At 49.1% G+C, this 20,460-nt stretch overlaps 1 protein-coding gene and 1 pseudogene across 1 annotated transcript in view; both read left to right on the top strand.

Annotated features, from left to right (window-relative positions):
- LOC101357082 (heterogeneous nuclear ribonucleoprotein A1-like) overlaps nucleotides 1–15,316 on the top strand; it is a 37,307-nt pseudogene extending 21,991 nt beyond the window's left edge.
- A 4,403-nt stretch (nucleotides 15,317–19,719) lies between these two features.
- The window catches only part of VASH2 (vasohibin 2), a 37,930-nt gene continuing 37,189 nt past the window's right edge, over nucleotides 19,720–20,460 (top strand). Inside the window, exon 1 of the mRNA XM_004387529.2 lies at nucleotides 19,720–19,791. The gene's annotated coding sequence lies outside the window, so the exon portion shown is untranslated. The remainder of the gene's footprint in view (nucleotides 19,792–20,460) is intronic.

The following is a 20,460-nucleotide window of genomic DNA, read 5'->3' as shown; positions in this document are numbered from 1 at the left end:
TTCTGTTATTTGCTTCACTGCTTGCTGCATTGACTATAAATAAACTCCTGGGACTGAAGCCAGGGGTCGACTCCTCAGAGTGACCCTCCTGGCCCCACTTCTCTGTAAGAGTTGTGCAGTTGGTTACTGTCTTCACCGTCCCGACAACCGTCGCTGCTGCGACAGATGGTGCCCCGTGTGAGGGGCTGCGACACAGCTCCTAAGTTATCCCAAATGAGCCTGTAAACTAAGTAAAATGGTGTATATGTATGCTATGGATTGAACTGCATCCTCAAAATGGTACGTTAAAGTCCTAACTTTGTATCTGTGAATGTGGTCCTGTTAGGAAATAGGGTTTTTCTTTTGTTATGCCAATGAGGTCATACCTGAGAAGGGCAGGTCCTAATCCCTTCTGAGTGGTGCCTTCTAAAACGGGAGTACAGACACTGACAGACGCACAGGGAGAAGACAGCGTGTGCGGAACCACTTATAAGCCAAGGAACGCCAAGAAACGCTTGGGGCTGCCAGAAGCTAAAGAGACGTGCAGCGATCTCCCAGGGCGGGCAGGAGAAGCCTTAAACTCGGACTTCTAGCCTCCAACACGGAGACAGTAGGTTCCTGTTCTTTAAAGTCGTCCATTTGTGGTATTTTTGTTAGGGCAGCACTCGGTAATTTACTCTGCTTCTAGACAGTTTCCCAGCACCTGATCCCTCCTCCTTGGGGCACATTGGGGCCCCTAGGAGCCTCCTATAAAAAGCTGTGGGGCTTCACTGATTACAGCCGTTTTACAGCAGAGTAAACGCTGGCTCAGCCTTGCCATAGGTTGCATAGCTAGGAAGGGATGGAGTTAGGACGAGCAACCGACTCTGAAGAGTCCCAGGCAGGCCTATCTTTCCCAGGCTGCCTCCTTGGGAAAGGGAGGGGCAGAGCAACCTTGACAGGGGAGTGGCTGGCGGCAGCCCCAGCCTCAGGCAGGCAGCTTGAACAAGGAGCCAGTCCATCCCGTGACCCAGAGGGACCTCTCCAAGGAGGAGCCAGCACTGGTAGCCACCTTGAGGGGAGTCAGGTGCTGGCCTGCACCCGGCAGGTGTGTGCAGTGGCACTTCCGGCCTCCCAGTACCCTGAGACAATTGCCCAGATGCATCTTGGCACTGGGTCAGTGCAGACACTCAGGAAAGAGGGACTCCCACACCCACCCACTTTGGGGCAGCTGCCCCGGTGCCTTCAGGGGACCCCTTTCCTCTCCCGCCTCATCCTCTGGCCTGGCAGTGAGGGGCTGGGTCAGTGACAGGGATTGGGAGTGACAGTCCAGGCGGATAGAAATGAACAGCCGGGGCTTCTAACCATGATGACGGTCGTTGCAATAGTGAGCCACTCAGGTGGTTCACAGACTTGGGGATCCTCGGGATCTTTTGGGTTCCTGGGTGGCACAAACTGTTTACACTTAAATACTAGCCTAAAACTTGGAGGTTCGAACCCACCTAGCAGCATTGCAGAAGAAAGTCCAGGAGATTTGCTTCTGTAAAGATTACAGCCAAGAAAACCCTATGGAGCAGTTCTGCTCTGTAACACATGGGGTAGCCATGAGTCGGAATCGACTCAACCACAACAGGTACTACTGGTGGGATCTTTTGACGGGAAAAGATTCAAAGCACCACACCCACCTACTCCTGAGTTAGGCCCTTGACGCGCACGTACGTTCGTCTCTTTGATGATAATGGTGTGTTGAATAAAGTTTAAAGCATAAATCCGGTCATGCCTTTCTCAGGCTTGTTTTTATGACTGTTACATAGTTTCAGGTCTGCAGCTTAAAATGTACTAAAAAAAAAACCCCTTAGTTTTGAGTGTCTTGTTCCACGAGGGGGCTGTGGCCCACCTGGCGGACCCAGAAGATCAGTGAGGGACCTGGGGAACAATACCCAGACTGAGCTGGGCTCGGAACCTACACCAGGTCTCATGGCAGCGACGCTGCCCCCAGAACCCATCTGCCTCTTCCCTGGAAGATCTGAGCACTAGCCCCCGGCCCTCTCAGCCCCCAGGCCCTGCTCCACACCCCTCGCTGAGAGTCGCTGAGAACGGAGGTGGGCATCCTCTGGAAGGTAGCCTTGTCCCAGGATGGGGAGCTGCTCTGGCCTGAGTGGCCGTCGGGGAAGCCAGGATCCCCTTCCTCTCTGAGGATGCCCTGTCAGTAATGCCGTTTAAAAACCACCGACACAGCTGGAAGAGTCCCCAATTTAAAGTTAGAACACCCAGGTGCTTATCCAGGCTCTGCTGTTGAGAAATAGAACGGCTTTAGAGAAGTCTAACCTCTCTCCGACTCGTTTTTTCATCTGTGAAATGAAGATAATCATTCTTGTCTACTTCAGACGCTCTTGTGAGCACCAAGTGCAGCCTCGTGGATAACAGCAGCTGTAAAACGCGGTATAAATGGGAAATGTTCCTTCCTGCGACTTTCCACATCCCTGGCCAAGGAGAGGAGCCACACAGCTTGGGACCAGTGGTATTTTGGAGCCTGACTCCAACCATAGAGGCCTCTTCCAGCCGGCTAGGCCTGGTTCCCATGAAATGTAAATACAGTTGGGTTTGCCCTTCTGGAAACGGATTTTAGGTTTGGGTCTGGGCTGGCCTCTAATTCAAGCCTAGAAAACTGCCCGTGAGGCAGAGGTAGGTGAGCCCCTGAAGGGCCTGTGGACTTCAGTGCCTTCCCCAGCACGCTTCCTACTTCCAACACGCTTTCTACCTGCTGGCAGCCTGCCTCCACAGCCCCCAGCTTGGCCCCACAAGCTAGAGGCTGGGCTGTTCTTCACTCTGTGGCCACTGGGGGCAGTAAGAAGCACTTTCCACTCGGCACCCTGCTCCTGAAGGGGGTCTCAAGCCCGACCGTGTGCAGGTCAGAATCACTGAAGGGCTTGTTGAGGCACTTCCTCATCCCCAGAGTTTCTGATTCCGCAGGTCTAGGGTGGGGCTGAGAATCTGCATTTCTAATGCCTTCCTAAGTGGATTCTGCTGGTCAGGGGCTAAGAGCCCTCTCCTGGGACCCAGGCTACCTGGAATTGTGCCCCCATAAGGGTCGCTATGAGCCGGAATCAACTTGACGGCAATGGGTTTGGTTTTGAGTTTTGGTGTCACGGGAGGCAGGTGAAGGTGGCCAAGGCTGTCTTCCCTGGAAGCCTCCTCCCCGAGCACCCCTTCCCTACCTCTGTCACTGACCCCTTGCAGCACCTCTTCCCCAAAGCTCAAGGGCCAAACAGTGAACCTTTCTCCAACCACAGGAGTTCAGTAGAGGTAGGGCCATTGAAGCGAGGACGGGAAGAGGGGAAAAGTAACTTAAGAAGGTCAGAGAACAAAGACAGTGAGGAGCGAGCCCCGCGAGTGGTCAGTGGTCCCGGTGCCTGTCCCAGATAGCGTAGATCCATGGGTGGTGAGGACCTGAGATGGGGAGAAGGCAGCCTAGCCAGCAAAGAAGACCCCAGGACCCTCACTTCCTCCAGGACATGGTTCCCAGGCTCCCTGTGGAGTTCCGACCAATGGAACGGGGTGGAAGTGATGTCATTCCTGTCCTGGCCCACGGAAGCCTCCCTCGTGACCCTCCTCTCTCCCTCTCATCTTGTGTGTCACCTGGATGTCACAGCTCTGGGTTGCCTGGGAAGCCATGCCTTGAAGATGACAGATCTCTGGCACCTCGAGTGACTGCATGGAGCAGAGCAGCCACCCAGCTCCATTAGACTTGACACGAGAAAAGAACGAGCTCCTATTGAATTAAACCCCTGAGAGTTCAGGGTCTACTTGTTACAACATCTAATATTACCTTAACCAATATATCAGGAGCCTGCTCTGGTGGGAGGTAGGAAAGAAATAGCAGATGCCACCTCAGTGTACAACCTTCCTGGTATCTCCATCAACTCAATCAGAACAAGCACACTTAACATCTCCTGCTCTAGGATAGTAATAGCCACTGAGTACTGAGTGTTTATCATGTGCCAGACACCATTTTGCCTTCACGCCTTCATTTACTTGTCACAGTCATCTCAGAGGGAAGCACTATTATAACCCCACTTTGCTCTGAGGTGGGTAGTTGGGCTGCTGTTAGGTATCATGACCAAGGTCACATAATGACAGAGGCAGGATTTGAATCTAGGCTGTTTATCTCTAGCCTATACACTCTAATCTACAATACCTGCTCCCTAAAGACTCAGGACCCAGTCCCTGGCTATGAGGAGCTTATGCTTGAGCTGGGAAGAGATGGTGTAGCCTTGGGAGCATGGGTTTGGGATTAGGGAGCAGCAGAGTTTTTCTGACCCTAGGGTTGTTTGCTAAATGCAGATCTTTATGATCCCAGAATTGCAGGAGGAAGGAGGAGAGAAGGAAGACAAGATTAATGGGAATGGACCAAAAAAACCCAAACCAAACCTGTTGCAGTTGAGTTGATTCTGACTCATAGCAACCCTATAGGACAGAGTAGAACTGCCCCATATGGCTTCCAAGGAGCAGTTGGTGGATTCAAACTGCTGACCTTTCGGTTAGCAGCCTGAACTCTTACCACTGCACCACCAGAGCTCCATGGGAAAGGACAGATCTGTGATAATCTTAGGGGACTGAGGAAATAATGTGTAAGTCTGGGGAACCCTAACTCACAGATTCCCAGCCTTCCCTCCCTCCCCTCTCTCTGCACCATCTTGTACCCTCCTCTTCAACCACATGGTTTCAGTCCCAAGAGCTGAACACAGGAGAGTGTCTGTCTGGCTCACTGTTGTATCCCCAGCATGTAGAACAGTGCAAGGCACATGGTAGGTGCCCAGTAAGTATTCGTAGAATGAATGAATGGAGAGAAACAGAGCTGGCTGCAACTTGGCCACAAGAGCTTGTCCACTTGGTTTCAAAGCACTGAATCTTAAGGACGGTGGAACTGTTGCAAGACTATCTGGTCCGTGCCCTGCTTCTACTCAGGACTGCCTTCCAAAGCCTCTATTTTCCTTAAAGTCTTAATGAGGGTCAGAGCTGGCGAGACCTTTAGGGACCATCTAGTCCCACAGTTCTCAAACTTGATTGTGTACAGGACTAGTTTATGGAATACTGATGCCCAGACTCAGACACCACTCCTAAAGATCTGGGGTGTTGCCTGGGCATTGGGGTCTTTAAAGCTCCCCAGGGGAGTCTAACGTAAACCCAGGTTAAGAACTAGGGGTCTAGTGCAACACCCTCGTTTTACACAGCATGCCTGTAAGTGGTGTACCCAGGACCATCCAGCGGGTAGTGGCTGGGCCAAGCCCCCAATCCAGTGAGAGCTCTTCTCAACTCCAAAGCATCTCTCCCATCTCTTCGGAAAATGCATTTTAGGGTCTCCCAGCTCTTATGGCAGAAGGTGCCTTTCCCTGATCTGCTGAGAATAGATTTAGTTTTAGCCCAGAAAGCAGTTATCAGCAGGTCTTCCTCCCTGCTCTGTGCTGTCCTTGCTTTCCAACCACGTGCATTCCTTCATTCAGCTTCTTGGGGAAGTCTCCATTTGCAGTGCAGTGAATTACTTAATATGGCCCTTCTAGCCATAGTCCTTGTAACTCCCACCAAATGACTGGGTGGAGCTATGCAAATGATGTACTTGTGACCCACCAGAGGGATTGGATGGCTTGCTAAAATGCAAATAAGGCACATGGCACCCTTGAAGGAGTGAAACCATGCAAATAAGTTGTATGGAACCCTAATGAGGGGATTGGTCAGTTTTGCCATCCCACTAGGCTTAAAATGAGCCATCCCAGAGGCAGGAAAGAAAGATCTTACCACCACCAAGAAAGAAGATCAAGAAGTGGAGTGCATGCTTTGGATCCAGAATCCCTGTTCTGAGAACCTCCTAGATCCAGGAGACAGAGAGAGGAGCTATAACATGGAAGACAGTGAGACAAGGTGGTGTAGCAGTAGCAAGAGCAATAGCGGCACGAGATGACAGCAGAACCAGGAGACCAGCAGGAGACGGTGCAGTGAGCTTCCTGGCCCAAAGAGTGAGAAAGGTGAGTGCCTTCAGGCAGGGGCTTACTGACAAAGTAGGGTGCCTCCAGGCACTTATAGGTGAAGTTAAGGAGCTCTGCAACACTTTCCTGAGTAGGGCAGAGGCCAGGCCGAGGGGCCGAGAGCCAGAGAGAGGCCTGCCTGCAGGCACAGCTGAGAATAGGCTGTCCTGATCGAAGAACTGTATCCTGAGGCATCCCTGAACCTGACTTGTAACCTGTTGCTTCCCTAAGAACCCCAATAACCTTGAGTGTGGTCTGTGAGTTCTACGCGGCTGTGGGAGAGACGGTTAGTGTCAAAATTGGTAAAAAGGTTAGAAGGTGGAAGCATATCTGATCTCTGCCTCGTAGGAACCAGCCTTGGGCTGTTGATCTTGATTTTCCTTCCTCCTTGTGAAGTTCGAGGAGGTCAGACGCCTCACCACACCACCATTTTTACACCAATGTACCCTCCCCTGATGCCCTTGCCAGTTGTGTCTTGCCCTCCTTCCCCTCAGCTGGCCCTTAACCCCCTCCTTCTCCTGGTCAGAGTCCTCTCCCGGTCACCCCTGCCCCACCCAGCTGCTCCCCAGCAGGACCTGGACAAGAGTGTGTTTTGCCGCCTCCTTTTTCATTCTCCTCATTGGCGACTCCCCTCTAGTCTCGCCCCAGAGGACCCGGCTCTGGCTTCCTCAGAGCTGGCAAACCGCTGCCTTGAGTCCCGGCCTTGGAACACAACTAATCTGCTCTCCTGTATTAAAGAAAACCAGGAGCCAAAACAACGCACTGATACAGGCTCTGGTGAAAGATGATCCGGAGTAGATAAGGCCTTCTTCAGTCAGCTGTGCGGCAAATGGAACCCCACATGGGAAACTTCACTGAGAATATTTTGGGCAGTCTGGAGAGTTGTTAACCCTCATTAGCCACAACTAAAAATGGACCCACTGGAATTTTTACACACGACTACTGAGCATTGAGTAGAACCTTCCGTGCCTTAATACAAACGTTCCTACTAATTATGCCTCCCTAGCCCTCATGAGCAGAGAAGGCTATTCCTGTCGTATGGGGTGAAATCACAGCTGCTGTCACTCCTGACAACTTCCCCACCTCTCAGTCATGCTTCTGGGCTCTACAGAACAGCCTTTGGTGTCATTTAGAACATTGCCAACACAGTGGGTCACTGTGGGGGGGTTATGGGGGTGACACTGTCAGAGGGGGTGACACCAAAATGACTGTCTATAAAAATGTGTTTCAGCCTGAAATTTATTATTTTTTTATAAAAATATATCTGTAGTTAGTTGTAACAACAAAAACATTTTTCGTAAGCCCGGCTTACATGTATCAATATACCTACAAGGTTAAAACTCTATGCTAACTTACTTTTTGAACCTTTTACAGGGCTCGTCAGAGTGGTCATTATTACCTAATTACAATGATGTTTCTGATCACGTGGTTTCGTCTGCACGCGCTACAAGCATGTGCTGTTGTTTTCGTTGCTGCTGGCATTTTTATACACACTGATTTTGTCAAAATTTCTGGTGATTTAGCTACAATATTGTGGTAATTAGCATGGGGGGATGACACCATGAGTTACCACACTGGGTGACACCAACCCTAGTGATGGCACTGTGCCAACCATTTTTCTTTCAAGCATGTTACAGCTGAAGGAACCCCCACAGCACTAGGGCATCACGTAGGTGGCTCAGACCCCTAACACTGAGATACCTAACGATGTGTGGATGTCCCTGGTGGGGCAAATGGCTGTGCTCAGCTGCTAACCTAAACGTTGGCAATTCAGATCCACCCAGCGATGCTGTGGAAGAAAGGCCTGGAGATCTGCTTCCATAAAGATTACAACACTTAGCACAATGTCTTTGATACATAGCAAAGGCTCTAGTTAATTCATTATTTGCCAATTAGTTCCTTGTGCATGTCTTATGTAATCCTTAAGAACTTCTATAGACCAATATTCAAATGAAGAACCCAGATGCAGAGTTACATGGCTTGGCCAAGTCTACACAGTGCTCTTTGTGCTGACTATACCTTAATACAATTCTGGATCATTGTGGTACTCATCTTCCCGAAGGCAGGGGCTCAGAGTCTGCACACACGAATCCTGCTGAAGGCCAAGTCATGGCCCAGGAGAGAGGCGGAAGGAGAAGGGTGTGTCGAAACTGTCTAGTCCAGAGGGGCCAAACGGAACACTGTGGGTCAAACATGGCCCCTAGATAAGTCTTAATGGGCCTGTACACTGTCTTGTGATGAAATTTATTGCCATTATTTGAGGAACTCGAACTTTCCCCAAAAGATCCAGACTTCCAAGTTTGTCTTGAAAACGGTAGCCACTTGGCCAATGACTAGTCGAAGCTGAAAAGCAGCCGCCCTCTTCGGTCCAGCTTGCCACAGTCCCACCCGGCCAACTTCTCTCACTTCCGTCACCTGCCTGACCCCCGTTGATGTTTGGGTTTATCTGTTTCCACTCTCCCCCTTCCATAAGAAAACCAAGCCCCTGAAAGGTGACTCGGGTGACCTTGAGAAAGCTATTTAGCTATTGGGTGGGTTCGAACTGCCAATGTTTAGGTTAGAAGTTGAGCGCAATCCGTCTGTGCCACGTATGGCTCTCTACTCATCTATAAACTGGAATATTGACAGCACCAATTTCCTAGGGCTGTTGTCTGAGAATAAGATGAGTAAAGGCACGAAAAGCACTTAGAACAGTGTCTGGCACGCAGTGAATGCTCAGTAAACGTCAGCAATGGTGTCTGATGATAATATTAAGGATGTGGGTTTCTTCTTCACTTCTTCTGACCAAATGCATGTTTGTCACCGGCGACCACTCTGTCCTGGAAACAGCTGCCATCCTTTACACGGCCTAGAAAAGTGTTGCAATAAGTTAGGAAACGTGTCGGCACGTTTCCAACACTGCCGCCCTTCCCTCACATGGGGTCCTGAGGGAGACTGTCAACCAAGAGACCCTTCTCTCCTCAGGGAAAGCTTAGCCATCTTCCTAACAACCCAGAGTGCACACTCTTTATCAGGCATTTTCATTTCACAAAGGAAGAAACTGAGGTTTAAAAAAGTTAGATAACTTGCATAAGGTAACACAGTGTCAGAAGTGGATTTAAACCCAGATTCTCTTTTTTCCCTTGCTTTCCTTTTCTTTAATAACAGGAAGAACATGGACTTAAATGGTAATCACAGGGGATTCCCAGTCATCCTTACGATCAAAGAGTTTACTGTCCTGCTGCTTCAAATTTTACCTCCGAGGAAAGTACCTTAAATTTCACATTCATTTATTTTCATAACCTATCCCTTGAGGAGCGATGCCAGAAAAAGAGAGCCCAGAGGGGAATGAGAAACTAAAAGACCAAGACCGGGGAGCCAAGGCGGGAAGGACACCACCGGGGCCTGAATGAGCATTGGCAGTGGCTCTGGATAACAGCCCTTCCCACCGGGGTTAGATGTCTAAGGTGCTCTGAGGACATCTGGCTACAAGGAGCAGAAGTTTAATACTTTCTTGGATTACAACCTCTTTTTGCCCAGAGAAGACGAGAATCATGTGCTGTCAAATTACGGCCTCCTTATACAATGACAGCCTTCAGGGAGAAGCCTGCTGTCTGTCACCTTCTCGGCTGGGCAGGTGGAGGCTCAGTGCCCCTCCTTCCTAGGAAAGCAGCCATCTTGCAAATCCTTGGACTCGGCCTCTGTGGGGCTTTCCTGACAGATTCCCACAGAGAGGAGCCGTTGCTCAGATGCCTTCGGGTTTTGTGGGAAAGCTCTCCTTTTTGTCCTCTGGCACTCTAGAAAGACAAGAATGAAGCAAGTTGAGCCAGATGGCTTCCGTGTTCTAAAGGAAATGGAGACACCCCGACTCAGTCTGGTCCGCTCTGATGACAGGAGCTAAAGCAGCTGCTGTGGAGGCTTGTGACTGGGGTCATACAAAAGTACGCAGGGAGTTTCTGAAGGTCCAGAAACCCACGTAATGTGAAGGGAATTACGTCTGCTAGTCTTAGCTGGAGGAGCCCTGGTGGAGCAGTGGTTAAGTGCTCGGAGGTTACAGTGGGTGTGCCGACTCACTGAGGGAGAAAGCTGAGTGCCTTTGGGCAGGAGGCTTCCTGGCAGTGGGGTGCCTTGGGGCACTTACTGGCAGAGCTAAAGAGCTTTGTAACAGAGGCTGAGCCTAGAGGTCAAGGCCAGAGAGAAGCCTGCCTGTGAGTATGGCTGAGAAGAGGCTGTCCTGCTGGAAGAACTGTATCCTGAGTCATCCCTGATCCTAAACTGTAACCTGTTACTTCCCTAATAAACTCCATAATGGTGAGTATGATCTGTGAGTTCTGTGTGAATATTGCAACAAATTATCAAACCCAGCAGAGAGGTAGGGTGCTGTAGGAGGGACGGCTGGTGTCAGAATTGGTTAAAAGGTTGGAGGGTGGAGGTCTGTCTGATCTCCTCCTCCTAGGAATCACTGTGGGCTGATGATGGCAATAATGAGACTCTCTCCTTCCCCTTGTGAAGTTAGAGGAGGTCAGATGCCCCACCATGTCATTTGTGTGCGTGTGTGCTTTAAGTGAAACTTTACAGTTCAAGTCAGTTTCTCATACAAAAATCTATACACACATTGCTATGTGACCCTAGCTGCTCCAGCATGCTCCTCCTTTCCACCCCGGATTTCCTGTGTCTGTTCAACCAGCTCCTGACCCTCTCTGCCTTCTCATCTCACCTCTGGACAGGAGCTGCCCATTTAGTCTCATGTGTCTACTTGAGCTAAGAAGCACACTCTTCACGAGTATCATTTTATGTCCCATCGTCCAGTCTAATCTTTATCTGAAGAGTGGGCTACAGGAATGGTTTCAGTTCTGGGTTAACGGACAGTCTGGGGGCCATGTCTTCTGGGGTCCCTCCAGTCTCAGTCAGACCATTAAGTCTGGTCTTTTTACTAGAATTTGAGTTCTGCACCCCACTTTTCTCCTGCTCCGTCAGGGACTCTACACCACGTCATTTTTACAAAGACATTTTAAGACCATGCCAATATCCAGCTCCTCATCAAAATCTCCCCCTGCATTTACCCCCTATTTATGATTCTTGCTGAGCCAGTCTTTACTATGCTGGTTGCAAAATAATGATTTTCTAACTCTAGCGCTACCTCAAGGAACCCTGGTGGCACAGTGGTTAAAGTGCTTAGCTGCTAACCAAAAGGGCAGTGGTTCAAAACCCACCAGCCATTCAGCGGGAGAAAGATGTGGTAGTCTGCTGCCGTAAAGATTTCAGTCTTGGAAACCCTATGAGGTAGTTCTACTCTGTCTTATAGGGTCGATAAGAGCTGGAATTGACTCAGTGGCAATGGGTTTGTTTCTTTGTTTGTTGGTTGCATCTGGGAGGGTTATGCCACAGCCACACAAGATTTTCCCCAGCTTTGCCTTAAAATGTCAATGGAAATGTAATCAGTGTCACTGAATTGCACATGTAGAAACTGTTGAATTAGTGTATGTTTTGCTGTGTATATTCTCAACAACAACAAAATAAATAAAACTAAAAAAAAAAAAAAAAAGATGTCAATGGGTAAGATGTTCTGTAAGCCCTTGGATGGTGGTGCTGGTTGAAGCTCTGTGAGCTATTCAAGAAAACCCACACATTGTGCATGTATTGGTTCTGGTAAAGGCAAAGCAATGGCCCCTCCATGGTAGAAGGTATGTCCTTCCATTATATACGGCTCCCATATTAGCATAAGGAGCCTCTGTTCTTTTTTTTTCTCCCCCCTTTGAATAAAATATCCTCACCCCTTTTCCAAGAGAAGATACAAATTCATTTAGTTATGAAGTTCCCTTCAAGGATGTGGCCAGTCACAATCTACCTGAAAACCTAAGGCAAGAGGGTTAGTGACTCAAGCTATTGCAGCTGGTCTTAAGACTATAATTGATACTCATCATCTCCCTTCCCCACTCTTCCCCAACCTTTCAGTTGGTTTACCTAGATTGATGACTAATGGGATGATCTTCCCTGGAGAGCCTGAAGTTCTCCATTGAACTGCCCTCATTGAGTTGTAATTGTTACCATTGCCAAATTATTGCTTTAGGAGGCATGGAAATACTAAGAGATATCCCAGTGAATCCCCTGGGTTCCCTGCCATTACTGTGTAGCAATCCTGGCTCTCGTGGTAATTGGAACTACTGTGCTTTAACCTCTTTCCTTGCCCATTGGTCAAAAGTGCCCAAAGCAGCCAAGGAGTGTGTCATGGATTGAATTGTGTCCCCCAAAATGTGTGTCAACTTGGCTACATCATGATTCCCAGTATTGTATGGTTGTCCACCATTTTGTCATCTGATGTGATTTTCCTATGTGTTGTAAATCCTAACTCTACGATGTTAATGAGGCAGGATTAGAGGTAGTTATGTTAACGAGGCAGGACTCAATCTGCAGGATTAGGTTGTATCTTGAGTCAATCTCTTTTGAGATATAAAAGAAAGAAGCAAGCAGAGAGGAGAGGGACCTCACGCTACCAAGAATGAAGCATCAGGAGCAGAGCGCATTCTTTGGACAAGGGTCCCTGCGCTGAGAAGCTCCTAGACCAGAGGAAGATTGATGACGAGAACCTTTCCCCAGAACTGACAGGGAGAGAAAAACTTTCTCTGGAGCTACTGCCCTGAATTCAGACTTCTAGCCTCCCAATCTGTAAGAGAATAAACTTGTGTTTGGTAAAGCCATCCACTTGTGGTATTTCTGTTACAGCAGCACTAGATAACTAAATCAGAGTGGCTGCAGCTTCCAGATCAGTGAGATGCTTACCGTGTACCCTGGCAAAAGTGGTCTTCCCTGGAAACCAGAACCTCAACATAACAGAGGCCAAAGTTTCAGGGACAAAAAGCACAAATTCCTCAAGTATGTCACCGGTCGTCATAGTGAAAGGGGCCACTCCTATTTTCATCTCTTTAGTACCACATATTGGTCATTAGTTCAAAGCATGGATTACAACTGGGAGGACTGTGCCACAACCCTGCAAGATACTGTCCCCCAGCTGTGCCTTCACTGAGTTTCAACAACTTATTCTACTACATTATCAGATCAGCTGCTTCTGGGTGTGGGATACATGTTAAGACCAATAGACCATAGTTATGAACCCACTGTTGCCCCCTCCTTCACCAGAGTCTGGAGGGCGGGGCCTTTGCTTAGATGGTCTCAGAGAACAGAGAATTATTTTCAAGACTTGAGAGCTAATGTAATTTGTTCTACTGGGTTTTGGACTTGCTTAGTGCCTGTCTTCCCTTCTTTTTCTCCAATTTCTCCCCTTTGTAATGTAAATGTCCACCTTGTGCTTGTTCTACCATTGTACTTTACAAGCAGATAACTTGTAGTCTAGATTTCGTAGGTTCCCAGATGAAGAGGAGTTTTGCCCCAGGATGGAATACAACTAAAGTCTCACCCACATTTGATTTAGATGATTTAGAAGATGAGATTTTGGACTTGGAGCTGATTTAAGACTTTTAGGATGATGTGATGGGGTGAACGTGTTTTGCATGTGAGAAAGACATGAATTTTGGGGGGCCAGGGTGTGGAATGTTATGGATTGAACTGTGTCTCCCCAGAATGTGTATTGCAAATCCTAACCTCTATGCCTGTGGTTAAAATCCCGTTTGGGAATAGGTTGTCTTTGATATGTTCATGAAACAGGATTAATGTAGGGTGCATCTTGAGTCAATCCCGTTTGAGATATATAAGAGATTAAACAAGCAAGTGAGAGAAGCAGAGATGGAGGAAGAGAGATGCCAAGCCACATGAAGATTGCCCAAGGGCAGAAGATCGGAAGAGACAAGGACCTTCCTCCAGAGCTGACAGAGAAAAAAAGGCTTCCCCTAGACCCAGTACCCTGAATTTGGACTTCCAGCCTCCTGAACTGTGAGAAAATAAATTTCTGTTAAAGCCATCCACTTGTGGCATTTCTGTTATAGCAGCACTAGATAACTATGACAACAGCTATTAGAAATCCCTGGGTGGTGCAAACAGTTAATACGACTGGCTGCTAACCAAAAGGTTGGAAATTTGAGTCCACCAGAGGCACTTCGGAAGAAAGGCCTGGAGATCTACTTCTGAAAAATCAGCCAATGAAAACCCTATGGAGCACAGTTCTACTTTGACACACATGGGGTCGCCATGAGTCAGAATCAACTTGATGGCAACTGGTTACTGACTGGTTGGTTACTGGTTAATACATTAAGCTCCATTTCTGCCGGTGGACGCCGCCGAGGAAGCATCTTTGGAGTCTTTCTTCCCACTGCCGTCATGTGTAAGTCAGTCTTCTAAAGAGCCCGAACAGCTGCAGAAACTCTTCAATGGAGAGCTGAGCTTTGAAACAACAGATGAGAGTCTGAGGAGCCATTTTGAGCAACAGGGGATGCTCACAGACTGTGTGGTTATGAGAGATTATACCAAGTGCTCCAGAGGTTTTGGATTCGTCACTTACTCTACTGTGGAGGAGGTGGATGCAGTCATGAATGCAAGACCACACAAGGCAGACGGAAGAGTTGTGGAACCAAAGAGGACTGTCTCATGAGAAGACTCTCAAAGACCAGGTGCCCACTTAACTGTGAAAAAGATCTTATTGGTGGCCTTAAAGAAGACACTGAAGAACATCACCTAAGAGATTTTTTGAGCAGAATGGGAAGATGGAAATGATGGAAATTATGACTGACCGAGGCAGTGGCAAGAAGAGGCGCTTTGCTTTTGTTACTTCTGATGACCATGACTCCGTAGATAAGACAGTCATTCAGAAATACCATACTGTGAATGGGTGCAACTGTAAAGTAAGGAAAGCCCTGTCAAAGAGAGAGATGGCCAGTACCTCATCCAGCCAAAGAGGTCGAAGTGGTTCTGGAAACTTTGATGGTGGCCGTGGAGGAGGTTTTGGTGGGAATGACAACTTTGGTCATGGAGGAAACTTCAGTGAGTGAGGTGGTTTTGGTGGCAGCCATGGTGGTGGTGGATATGGAGGCAGGGGGGATCGTTCTAATGGATATTTTAATGATGGTGGCTGTGGAGAAGGTTGTCCTGGTTATTCTGGAGAAAGTGGTGGACAGGGTTCTGGAAACCAGGGCAGTGGCTATGGCGGGAGTGGCAGCTGTAACATTGGAGGAAGCAGCTTTGGCGGTGGTAGTGGAAGCAATTTTGGAGGTGGCAGAAGCTACAGTGATTTTGGCAATTACAACAATCTATCTTCAAATTTTGCACCCATGAAGGGAGGAAAGTTTGGAAGCAGAACCTCTGGACCCTATGGTGGTGGAGGTCAATACTTCGCCAAACCATGAAACCAAGGTGGCCACGGCAGTTCAAGCAGCAGCAGTAGCTATGCCAGTGGCAGAAGGTTTTAATGACTGCCAGGAAACGAAGCTTAGCAGGAGAGGGGAGCCAGAAAAGTGACAGGAAGCTCAGGTTACAACAAAAAATGGAGCCCTGGTGGGGTAGTGGTTAAGAGCTTGGCTGCTAACCAAAAGGTCAGCAGTTCAAATCCACCAGCTGCTCCTTGGAAACTCTATGGGCAGTTCTACTCTGTCCTATAAGGTTGCTATGAGTTGGAACCGACTCGACAGTACCTAACAACAATCACATGGGCAAAAAACTCGAGGACTGTATTTGTGACTAATTGTATAACAGGTTATTTTAGTTTCTGTTCTGTGGAAAGTGTAAAGCATTCCAACAAAGGGTTTTAATGTAGCTTTTTTCTTTCTTTTGCACCAGTGCTGTTGATTGCTAAATGTAATAGTTTGATCATGACGCTGAATAAATATGTCTTTAAAAAAAAAAAAAATCAAAACCATTAAGCCCACAGCAGGTGCTTTCACACAGCCCATCTCTCTGAATCCTCACAACATCCCTCTAAGGTATTATGATACCTAGTTTGTGAGGAAAGTACGGCTCAAAGATGTTGAGTAACTTACCCAAAATTGCACCATCAGCACACGGTGGGGTTAGAAATATACGATCTGTCATGGATTGAATTGTGGCCCCCCAAAAATATGTGTATCAGTTTGGCTGGGCCATGATTCCCAGTATTGTGTGATTGTCCACCATTTTGTCATATGATGTGATTATCCTATGTGTTGTAAATCCTATTACTATGATGTTAATGAGATGGATTAGCGGCAGTTATATTGATGAAATCTACAAGACTGTATTGTGTCTTAAGCCAATCTCTTTTGAGATATAAAAGAGAGAAGCGAGCAGAGAGACATGGGGACCTCATATCACCAAGAAAGCAGTTCTGGGAGCAGAGCGTATCCTTTGGACCCAGGGTTCCTGCATGGAGAAGCTCCTAGTCCAGGGGAAGATTGATGATAAGGACCTTCCTCCAGAGCCGACAGACAGAAGTCCTTCCCCCGGAGGTGATGTCCTGAATTTGGACTTCTAGCCTACTAGACCGTAAGAAAATAAATTTCTCTTCGTTAAAGCCATCCACTTGTGGTATTTCTGCTACAGAGCACTAGATAACTAAGACACGATCCATGAGGGTAGGATTTTGTCTTATTTATGTTTGCAACCCTACCAGCTTGAATAATGGGGTAGTATTTGAAGCCTGCTATCCTTGTCCAAACCTTCCCACTGTACTTCTCTGCTATGCTTGTTGTTATCCAACAAATGGGAGAGAGCATGCTCTCAGAGGTTGAGTATCTAGCTACCACGTATCCTTGTTCAAGCCGCAGTTGGCCCTGTCCCATTGTATGTATGCATGGCTTCATCACTCTTATTAACTAACTGAACTTTCAAAACCCATGCTCTGTCTGGCCTGATTTATTTGAGTGTGATGTAACACAAAATAGAGAAGGAAATGAACAATACTGGTGGCCTATGCCACTAGACCAACTCTCAAATGTAAAGAAATTCTGAACAAAGGAGCCCCTCTGCCTCACAGACCCTTTGCTGGGACTCTGCAGTTCACTTCAGGAGCCTCCTTAGCACCTCTTTGGAAAAGTAGCCAGATCTCACAGCTGTCTTCACATGTTTTGTCACCTGTCCCCCTTCCCCCTTTCTGGGGAACAGGTGAGCAGACAATTAGAGTAGTGGAGATTAAAATAGCAGCAAAGACTTTGCCCCTCAACGGTTTGGGAGCCCTCGGATATCTGTAGGCAGGAAGAGGAATCAATAACCCTCTCTGGTTCCTAGGATTTTTATTCAGGGAAAGCAGAATCCAGGCCTTGTTTTAATAGGGTAATTGTAGTTGGATTGTAACTGTAGTGAATCCAGGGAAGCTGACATCTGCCAGACTTTCTTCCAAGTTCACTGATTGGTCTCATCACTTGAGCTTTGAGAGCTGTTTCCCCCTGAGGGATTTTTTGGCCAAATTCTCATCCTCTGTATACAGGTCTTTACACTGAAACCCTTGTCTCCTGGGCTTGAAACTCCGGGAAAGCGTGGAGAAAGGGACAGATTTGAGAGATGAATGAAAAAAGAAGGGAGGAAGCACGTCTGGGATAAGAAAACAGATCATTTTCTAAGACAGTACACAATACTGGGGAAATCAGCACAACTTGACCAAGGCAAAGTCATAGAAGCTTCATAGCCACATCCAAACTCCCTGAGGGACTGAACTACTGGGCTGAGGGCTGTGGAGACCACGGTTTTGGGGAACATCTAGCTCAGTTGGCATAACACAGTTTATAAAGAAAATGTTCTACGTCCTACTTTGGTGAGTAGCGTCTGGGGTCTTAAAAGCCTGTGAGCAGCCATCTAAGATATTCCACTGGTCTCACTTGTGTCCTTGAAGAAAACCAAAGACACAAGGGAAAGATGAGTCCAAAGGACTTATGGATCACAGCTACCACAGCGTCCACTAGACTAAGCCCAGCACAACTGGATGGTGCCCAGCTACCACCACTGCCTGCTCTGACAGGGGTCACTATAAACGGTCCCAGACAGAGCTGGAGAAAAGTGTAGAACAAAATTCTAACTCACAAAAAAAGACCAGACTTACTGGTCTGACAAGGACTGCAGAAACCCCAAGAGTATGGCCCCGGACACCCTTTTAACTCAGTACTGAAGTCATTCCTGAGTTTCACCCTTCAGCCAAAGATTAGACAGACCCATAAAACAAAACAAGACTAAATGGGCACACCAACCCAGGCGCAAGGACTAGAAGGCGGGAGGGGATAGGAAAGCTGGACAAATGGAAATGGGGAACCCAAGGTCGAGAAAGGGAGAGTGTTGACACGTCATGAGGTTGGCAACCAAAGTCGCAAAACATTATGTGTATTAATTGTCTAATGAGAAACTAATTTGTTCTGTAAACCTTCGTCTAAATCACAATTAAAAAAAAGGAAAGAAAGAAAACAGACCATTCTCTGAGGGAGGTTTTCCTTTTCACCAGGAGACAAACATCGGGGCAGTTCTTAGTGGGGGTCATTGGCGTCCGTTTCCGGGTGTTTTCAGGTGTGTCTGTTCCACGTGAGTTATTCAGCTAATTTCCTGAATTGGCCAATTTCCTTCAGCTCTGCGGCCCTAGGTTATTATTCTCATTATTCAATCTATAAAGTCTTAGATACGGCTTCTGGGCGCCTTGGGCAGTAGTGCAGGGTTAGGTCCCCAATCCAGGGCCCCTTGCCCACGTCCTGGCCTCTCAGCTGCACTCCTGGGCTCCCGCTGGCACTGGCCCCGCAATACCCGCCCCTGCAGAAAAGAGGTTGCAGTTCCATTAAAGGCAACTCGCAGGGTTAAGCGTCCAGAAACTGATTCTGTCATCAGTAGTGCTTTGACGATTCTATCCTTAACTGGAGGTTCACTTAGCATTGCTGTGACAGCTGCCTTACCCTCTCAAAGCTGGCTGCTGGCCTGGAGTGCAGAGAAAGGCTACCATGGCCACGTTCCCACGCGCCCACAGGAAGTCAGAGAATCACAGAATCTTCCAGCCTCAGTAGACCTGGAGAGCGAGGGGTTTGCTTTTCACAAGAGAAGCTAAGGCCCAGAGCGGGGAAGTGGCTTGTTCAGGTTACACAGCTGAGCGACCACCTTGGACTTAGCGCTGGGCCTTCGGGTCAGTCCCGGGCCTTTTCCACTTTAAGTGGTGAATGGGGAGGGCCACCCACTTCACCATGGCTTTGAAGCACCTCTCCATCCTATCCTCTAACTCGGTACGTGGGACAGAGCAGTAAGGGCCTGGCTGGCTCTCAAGTGTCACAGATCAGCTTGGCTTCAAAGAGACTTTACTAACCGCGGCTGATGTTAATCTGGCGGGATTTGTAATATGGATTTTTAAAAATTTTTTTTAACGATTTGAATTTGTGCATGCGTATAAACACCCCTTCCTTGAACCATCCACCACCGCGGGCAGGGGCAGACGACTGTGTCCAGCCCACCCTCAGGGAATGCTGTTCTAACGCCAAGCCCTCCTGTACCTCCTGGTCACTTCTGCTGGCTCTCCTTCCTCCCGCTTTCCACAGTTAGTTGCAATCCCTCAAGTGCCACGACCCCGGGGGAAACTCGGTCTGAAGTCCGGTGGCCAAACGCCCGGGCCCTGCGCGGCTCCCAGGACGCGACAGCGATCGGGTTTGGCGTGGCCGCCCCGCTCCCCAACTCCCCTCCCCTCCCGCCCGGAACCCCGAAGCCAATCAGAGCGTCGCGAAGCTCGGGGTTGTAGAATCCCGAGTCCGGGGACCCGCCCCTCTTTGTTGGGGTGGCCAATGGACGCACTCGGAACATCGGCGCTGCCCGGGTGACTCGGTTATATGTCACAGAATAACATCGAGAATGGAAAATGGAATGAGGTGACGGGCGCTGAAGCAGCAGCAGCAGCAGCGACGGCCACCGAATCCGCCGCCGGGAGAGGCTCTGCGGCCATGAAGCCGACCGGCCGGAGGTAGCGTCCGGGGAGCTGCGGCGCGTCCTCCGGCGCCCGCGGGCAGCCAGTCCCTCGGGGTGCTGGCGCTGGAACTCGGGGACAGGAAGCGGGTGGAAGGTTTCCACTGCAGACTGGGGTCAGGGCCGCCTCCTCGCCCTCCGGGGTCGGGGAGGGATTCCTGGAAGCCTCGGGGCCGCCTTGGCAAGCCGAGGCTGCCGCTCCGCCCTCGCGCCAGCCCCGGGCGCGCGCGTGCCGGCACGTTCTTGGCGCGGCTCATCGCCCGGCCACATCTGGGGACCAGGGAATGCGTGGAGCCTCGTGGGGACCTCGTGTCGTTCACGCTGCACGAGCTGCCTTTCTTCTCCCTACACGGGCCACTCTGCACCCCCACGCTCCTTTTATGTTTTTCTCGGGTTTAGGTGTGTGTGAAGCTTTGTGACAATTTCCAAGCCAGCTTTCTAGGTAACTGCAGGGCTGGAAGCCCGCTTCAATGCTTGGGGGTCTGTCAGCGTGCAGGGGGAGCCGGGGGGTGACGCGGAGACACCCCGAGGCCCGCGCCGCTGCTGGACCCAGCCCCCGCCTGGATTCCTGTGATTTCCACTTAGCTGGGTGTCTGCTGTCTCCACTGATTTCAGGCACGTCCCGTGAGCCGCGAGCCCCGCCGCCTCCGCGGACCTCCCGCCGCTC

Source organism: Trichechus manatus, unplaced genomic scaffold (assembly GCF_000243295.1).
Source record: "Trichechus manatus latirostris isolate Lorelei unplaced genomic scaffold, TriManLat1.0 scaffold00187, whole genome shotgun sequence".
NCBI classification, from domain to species: Eukaryota; Metazoa; Chordata; class Mammalia; order Sirenia; family Trichechidae; genus Trichechus; species Trichechus manatus.
Note: the sequence above shows the minus strand (reverse complement) of the source record. Positions and strands in the feature narration are given on the sequence as shown.